The sequence below is a fragment of the Mobula hypostoma genome, chromosome 16 (genome assembly GCF_963921235.1).
Source record: "Mobula hypostoma chromosome 16, sMobHyp1.1, whole genome shotgun sequence".
Lineage (NCBI taxonomy): Eukaryota > Metazoa > Chordata > Chondrichthyes > Myliobatiformes > Myliobatidae > Mobula > Mobula hypostoma.
In genome coordinates this window covers 71,607,954-71,616,236 of record NC_086112.1, presented here as the reverse complement: position 1 = coordinate 71,616,236, position 8,283 = coordinate 71,607,954, and positions in this window count along the sequence as shown.

The window sequence follows — 8,283 nt, the reverse complement described above, 5'->3', positions numbered from 1 at the left end:
GGCTGGAGTTTATGCGAGAAGTGAGGAAGGTGCAAGACAGATATATTCCAAAAAAGAAGAAATTTTGAATGGGAAAAGGATGCAACCGGGTTGACAAGAGAAATCAAAGCCAAAGTTAAAGCAAAGGAGAGGGCATACAAGGAAGCAAAAATTAATGGGAAGACAGGGGATTGGGAAGTTTTTAAAAGCTTACAAAAGGAAACTAAGAAGGTCATTAAGAGGGAAAAGATTAACTATGAAAGGAAGCTAGCAAATAATATCAAAGAGGATACTAAAAGCTTTTTCAAGTATATAAATAGTAAAAGACAGGCGAGAGTAGATATAGGACCGATAGAAAATGATGCTGGAGAAATTGTAATGGGAGATAAGGAAATGGCGGAGGAACTGAACGAGTATTTTGCATCAGTCTTCACTGAGGAAGACATCAGCAGTATACCAGACACTCAAGGGTGGCAGGGAAGAGAAGTGTGCGCAGTCACAATTACGACAGAGAAAATACTCAGAAAGCTGAATAGTCTAAAGGTAGATAAATCTCCCGGACCAGATGGAATGCATCCTCGTGTTCTGAAGGAAGTAGCTGTGGAGATTGCGGAGGCATTAGCGATGATCTTTCAAAAGTTGATAGATTCTGGCATGGTTCCGGAGGACTGGAAGATTGCAAATGTTACTCTGCTATTTAAGAAGGGGGGAAGGAAGCAAAAAGGAAATTATAGACCTGTTAGCTTGACATCGGTGGTTGGGAAGTTGTTGGAGTCGATTATCAAGGATGAGGTTACAGAGTACCTGGAGGCATATGACAGGATAGGCAGAACTCAGCATGGATTCCTTACAGGAAAATCCTGCCTGACAAACCTATTACAATTTTTTGAGGAAATTACAAGTAGGCTAGACAAGGGAGATGCAGTGGATGTTGTATATTTGGATTTTCAGAAGGCCTTTGACAAGGTGCCACACATGAGGCTACTTAACAAGATAAGAGCCCATGGAATTACCGGAGAGTTACATACGTGGATAGAGCGTTGGTTGATTGGCAGGAAACAGAGAGTGAGAATAAAGAGATCTTATTCTGGTTGGCTGCCGGTTACCAGTGATGTTCCACAGGGGTCTGTGTTCGGGCTGCTTCTTTTTACATTGTACATCAACGATTTAGATTATGGAATAGATGGCTTTGTGGCTAAGTTTGCTGATGATACGAAGATAGGTGGAGGGGCCGGTAATGCTGAGGAAACGGAGAGTCTGCAGAGAGACTTGGATAGATTGGAAGAATGGGCAAAGAATTGGCAAATGAAGTACAATGTTGGAAAGTGTATGGTTATGCACTTTGGCAGAAATAATAAATGGGCAGTCTATTATTTAAATGGGGAAAGAATTCAAAGTTCTGAGATGCAGCGGGACTTGGGAGTCCTCGTACAGGATTCCCTTAAAGTTAACCTCCAGGTTGAGTCAGTGGTGAAGAAGGCGAATACCATGTTGGCATTCATTTCTCGAGGAATAGAGTATAGGAGCAGAGATGTGATGTTGAGGCTGTATAAGGCGCTGGTGAGACCTCACTTGGAGTACTGTGGGCAGTTTTGGTCTCCTTATTTAAGAAAGGATGTTCTGACGTTGGAGAGAGTACAGAGAAGATTCACTAGAATGATTCTGGGAATGAGAGGGTTAACATATGAGGAACGTTTGACCGCTCTTGGACTGTATTCCTTGGAGTTTAGAAGAATGAGGGAAGACCTCATAGAAACATTTTGAATGTTGAATGGCATGGACAGAGTGGATGTTTCCAAGTTGTTTCCCATGATGGGGGAAGTCTAGTACGAGAAGGCATGACTTAGGGATTGAAGGGCGCCCATTCAGAACAGAAATGCTAAGAAATTTTTTTAGTCAGAGGGTGGTGAATCTACGGAATTTGTTGCCACGGGTAGCAGTGGAGGCCAAGTCATTGGATGTATTTAAGGCAGAGATTGATAGGTATCTGAGTAGCCAGGGCATCAAAGGTTATGGTGAGAAGGCGGGGGAATGGGACTAAATGGGAGAATGGATCAGCTCATGATAAAATGGCGAAGCAGACTCGATGGGCTGAATGGCCGACTTCTGCTCCTTTGTCTTATGGTCTTATACCTATCATAATTTTGTATACCTTCATCAAATCTCCTCTCAATCTTCTAAATTGTAAAGAATACAGTCTTAACCTATTCAATCTTTTCTTATAACTCAGGTTCTCTACACCCGGCAACATCCTTGTAAATTTTCTCTGTACTCTTTCAACCTAAAAGTGGAGTTAAAGATGGTGCCAGAGGGTGACTTCTCCCAGCTCATTGGTGAAACAGTTAAAATTTTCCTATTCCAGTGTCTCTATTTTCCTTTTCTGGGTGGTTGGGGTTGTATCGGATCTTTGATCTACAGTGGCAATCAAAATCTGCGGTTCTGCACGACGGCACGTTCCCGTTCTTGGGAGTTTGCCAATTGGTTGTGTTCATTATGTCCAGGTTCAGCCTGAAGTCAGGCGACTTTGGGGCCTGCAAAGTCCTGTGAAACGTAACGGGAGCTGGGCAAAGAAGCAAGAATGGCTGTTGGAGGGCTGTGCACTTAGTAATTGATTTGCCGATTCTTGAGTCAGGGAACTCAAAATAAAATGCAATGCTTCAAACATGTAACATCAATGTAACATCAAAATAGCAACTGCTGTCTCCCCTATCGCTATGGAAGGGGTGATATCTGCCTCTCCCTTGTTGGTGAGAGGAGCCTGTGGGATGTTGAAATGTTGGAGTGAACAGTTAGTTTTTAATGATCTGTAGACAATGGTCTCTCTTCGGGGGCTTTGCTGTGGCTTGCATGGTGGGTGCTGGGAATGCTGATGTTTTGTGCTAGAATAAGTTAGGGGAGGGGAGGGGGGACAGCTGATGCTGCTTGTGTGTTGGGGGCAGGGGCTTTGGGGTTCTTACATGTTTTTTCTGTCATTCATTCATTGGGGTTTCCTTCTGTTTCGAGGATGTTTGTGGAAAATAAGAATTTCAGGTTGTATGTTGTATACATTCTCTGATATTAAATGGAACCAATTATCTTTCCTGTAGGTAGGTGACAAAAACTGCACATAATACTCCAAATTAGGCCTCAACAACGTCTTATACAACTTCAGCATAACATCCCACTTCTGTACTTAATACATTGATTTATGAAGGCCAATGTGACAAAAGCTTTCTTTATGACCCTAACTTTCAAATAATTATGGACCCGTATTCCCTGTTCCTTTTGTTCTACCCCACTCCTCAATGCCCTTATGTTCGCTGTGTAAGACCTGGTTGGTCCAACCAAAATGGAAAATCTTGCACTTATCTGCATTAAATTCCATCTGACATTTTTCAGCCCATATTTCTACCTGGGCCAGATCCTCCTGCAAGCCATGATCGCCTTCCTCACTGTCCACTACAGCCCATTCTTAGTGTCATCCACAAATTTGCTGATCCAGTTAACCACATTATCATCCAGATTATTGACATAGATGAATGTGGGGGGATCTCATTGAAACCTACCGAATGTTGAAAGGACTTGATAGGGTGGAGGTGAAGAGTATGTTTCCTTTGCTCCAGAACGAAAGGGCATGGCCTTGAGAGGCAAGGAGGAATTTTTTTTAGCCAGAGAGTAGTAAATCTGTGGACTGCTCTGCACAGACTGTGGAGGCCAAGTCCGTGGGTATATTTAAAGTGTAAGTTGATTGTTTTCTGATCAGTCAGGGCATCAAAGGAAATGGCCAGAAGGCAGGTGTATGGGTTCGCAGCAGGCCAGGCAGCATCTCTAGGAAGAGGTACAGTCGACAACAGACAATAGGTGCAGAAGTAGACCATTCGGCCCATCGAGCCTGCACCGCCATTCTGAGATCATGGCTGATCATCGACTATCAATACCCGGTTCCTGCCTTGTCCCCATAACCCTTGATTCCTCTATCCATAAGATACCTATCTAGCTCCTTCTTGAAAGCATCCAGAGAATTGGCCTCCACTGCCTCTCTGAGGCAGCGCGTTCCACACCTCCACAACTCTCTGGGAGAAGTTCCTCCTCAACTCTGTCCTAAATGACCTACCCCTTATTCTTAAACCATGCCTTCATGTTACTGGACTCTCCCAGCATCTGGAACATATTTCCTGCCTCTATCTTGTCCAATCCCTTAATAATCTTATATGTCTCAATCAGAAACCCCCTCAAACTCCTTAATTCCAGCGTGTACAAGCCCAGTCTCTCTAACTTCTCTGCGTAAGACAGTCCGGACATCCCAGGAATTAACCTAGTGAACCTACGCTGCACCTCCTCCACAGCCAGGATGTCCTTCCTTAACCCTGGAGACCAAAACTGCACACAATACTCCAGGTGTGGTCTCACCAGGGCCCTGTACAAATGCAAAAAGATTTCCTTGCTCTTGTACTCAATTCCCTTTGTAATAAAGGCCAACATTCCATTAGCCTTCTTCACTGCCTGCTGCACTTGCTCATTCACCTTCAGAGACTGTTGAACAAGTACTCCTAGATCTCTTTGTATTTCTCCCTTACCTAACTCCACACCATTCAGATAATAATCTGCTTTCCTGTTCTTGCTCCCAAAGTGAATAACCTCACACTTATTCACATTAAACGCCTTTCTGCCCACTCACCCAGCCTATCCAAGTCACCTTGAATTCTCCTAACATCCTCATCACATGTCACACTGCCACCTAGCTTAGTATCATCAGCAAACTTGCTGATGTTATTCACAATGCCTTCCTCTAAATCATTGATGTAAATCGTAAACAGCTGTGGTCCCAATACTGAGCCCTGTGGCACCCCACTAGTCACCACCTGCCATTCCGAGAAACACCCATTCACTGCTACCCTTTGCTTTCTATCTGCCAACTGGTTTTCTATCCATGTCAATATCCTCCCCGCAATGCCATGAGCTCTGATTTTACCCACCAATCTCCTATGTGGTACCTTATCAAATGCCTTCTGAAAGTCAAGGTACACCACATCCACTGGATCTCCTGCATCTATCTTCCTGGTTACATCCTCGAAAAACTCCAATAGATTAGTCAAGCATGATTTGCCCTTCGTAAATCCATGCTGGCTCGGCCCAATCTTATCACTGCTATCAAGATATGCCACTATTTCGTCTTTAATAATTGGCTCTAGCATCTTCCCCACTACTGATGTTAGGCTAACAGGGCGATAGTTCTCTGTTTTCTCCCTCCCTCCTTTCTTAAAAAGTGGGATAACATTAGCCATTCGCCAATCCTCAGGAACTGATCCTGAATCTAAGGAACATTGGAAAATGATCACCAATGCATCCGCAATTTCCAGAGCCACCTCCTTTAGTACCCTAGGATGTAGACCATCTGGACCTGGGGATTTGTTAGCCTTCAGTCCCATCAGTCCACTCATCACCGTTTCCTTCCTAATGTCAATCTTTTTCAGTTCCTCTGTTACCCTATGTCCTTGGCCCATCCATACATCTGGGAGATTGCTTGTGTCTTCCCTAGTGAAGACAGATCCAAAGTAGTTATTAAATTCGTCTGCCATTTCTCTGTTTCCCATAACAATTTCTCCCAATTCTTTCTTCAAGGGCTCAACATTGTTCTTAACTATCTTCCTTCTCTTCACATACCTAAAAAAACTTTTGCTATCCTCCTTTATATTCCTAGCTAGCTTGCGTTCATACCTCATTTTTTCTCCCCATATTGCCTTTTTTTTAAGTTCTGTTGCTCCTTAAAAATTTCCCAGTCATCCGTCTTCCCACTCACCTTAGCTCTGTTATACTTTTTAAATGCTATGCTATCTCTGACTTCCTTTGTCAACCACTGTGGCCACTTTCCCCCCTTTGAATCCTTCCTTCTCCGGGGGATGAACTGATTTTGCACCTTGTGCATTATTCCCAAGAATACCTGCCATTGCTGTTCCACTGTCTTTTCTGCTAGGATATCCGACCAGTCAGCTTTGGCCAGCTCCTCCCTCATGGCTCCATATTCTCCTTTGTTCAACTGCAATACTGACACTTCTGATCTGCCCTTATCCCTCTCAACTAGCAGATAAAAGCTTATCATATTATGGTCACTACCTCCTAATGGCTCCTTTACTTCAAGATCACTTATCAAATCCTGTTCATTGCACAACACTAAATCCAGCTAGCTCTTCTTTCAGTTAGTCCTGATGAAGGGTCTCGGCCCGAAACGTCAACTGTACCTCTTCCTAGAGATGCTGCCTGGCCTGCTGCGTTCACCAGCAACTTTGATGTGAGTTGCTTGAATTTCCAGCATCTGCAGAATTCCTTGTGTTGGTGTTTGGGTTTAGTGAGATCCGGGATCAGCCATGATGGAATGGCGGAGCAGACTCGATGGGCTAAATGTCTGATTCTGCTATGTCTTATGACAAACAACAAAGCAATCAGCACTAATCCTTGTGGCACACCACTAGTCACAGGTCTCCAGTCAGGGTCGCAACCCTCTATTACCACTCTCTGGCTTCTCCCACAAAGCCAATGTCTAATCCAATTTACTACCTAGTCAAATGCATTACTGAAGGCCATGTAGACAACATCCAATTGTCTTCATTCACCTTCTTGTAACTTGCTCAAAAATTTTTATAAGGTTGGTTGGATATGACGTACCATGCATGAGCCATGCTGACTATCCTTAATCAGTCCATGCCTATCCAAATACTTATATATCCGATCCCTTAGAAAACCTTCCAATAACTTTTCCACAACTGATGGCAGAAATACCAGCCTACAATTTACTAGTTTATGTTTACAGCCCTTTTTAAACAGTGGAACAACACTGGCTACCCTCGAATCCTCTGGTATCTCTCCTGTCGCTAAGGATGATTTAAACATCTCTGCCACAGCCCCAGCCATTTCTGCACTTAATTCCTGTAGGAACACCTTGTCAAGCCCTGGGGATTTATTCACCTTGATTTGTCTCAGGATAGCAAACACCTCTTTGTCTGTAATCTGTACAGGGTCCATGAAGTTAATGCTGCTTTGCCTCACTTCTATAGATTCTGTGTCTGTTTCCTTAGTAAATTAGATGTTAGATCATCAGTCTTTTTCCAGGGTGAATGGAAATACGAAATACTAGAGGGCATGATTTTAGGATGAGAGGAGATTCATGAGGTAAAAGTAGTAGGTGCCTGGAATATGCTGCCATCGGATGTGATTGAAGCAGGAATGATAACAATGTTCAAGCAGGATTTAGGTGGGCATATAAAGCCAGGAAATGGAGAGATATAGACTACATTGCAGGTAGATGTGATTATAGTTTAAGTGTTATTATGTTTGGCTCACACAGTGTGGATCAAAAGGTTTTGTTCCTCAAGACCTGTAGCACCTGTGATCTCTGTCTCAGAAGCTGATGTCAGAACATCTTTCAAGTGGATGAACCCTTGCAAGGCATCAGGCCCTAATGGTGTACCTGGTAGGGCTCTAAAACCCTCTGCCAATTAATTGGTGGGAGTGTTCAAGAACATCTTCAATCTCTCACTACTGCGGTTGGAGGTTCCTACCTGCTTCAAAAAGAGACAATCATACCAGTGCCCAAAAACAGCACAGCGAGCTGCCTCAACAACGGGCGCCTAGTTGGGCTCGCGTATACTGTGATGAAATGCTTTGAGTGGTTGGTCATGGCTAGAATCAATTCCAGGCAGAGCAAGGACCTGGACAACTACAAGTTGTGTATTGCCACAATAAGTCTCCAACTCTCTCTACACCCACAACTGTGTGATTTGGTCCAGCTCAAACATCATCTATAAGTTTGCCGATGACACAACTATTGTTGGCAGAATTTCAGAGAGTGATGAGGAAGCGTACAGGAGTAAGATTGATCAGCTGGTTGAGTGGTGTTGCATTGACCTTGCACTCAATGTCATTAAGACCAAGGAATTGATTGCATACTTCAGTAAGGGGAAGTTGAGGGAACACACACCAATCCTCATTGTAGGACCAGCAGTAGAAAGGGAGAACAGTTTCAAATTCCTGGGCATCTGCATCTCCGAAGATCTATCCTGGGCCCAAAATATTGATGCAATTACAAAGGAAGCATGATAGTTTGAGGAAACTTGGCATGTCACCAAATAGATTTGTTTTGACACTTCCTTAAATAATTCCATCAGGCTCGTGAGGCACAGCTTACTTTCACAGAGCCATGCTGACTATTCCTTGCTAGACTGTGCTTCTCCCAGTACTCATAAATCCTGGCACAACAGCGGCTATATTTCAGTGGGAGTTTGAGGAGTACTGGTACGTCACCAAAGACACTTGGAAATTTCTAAAGAT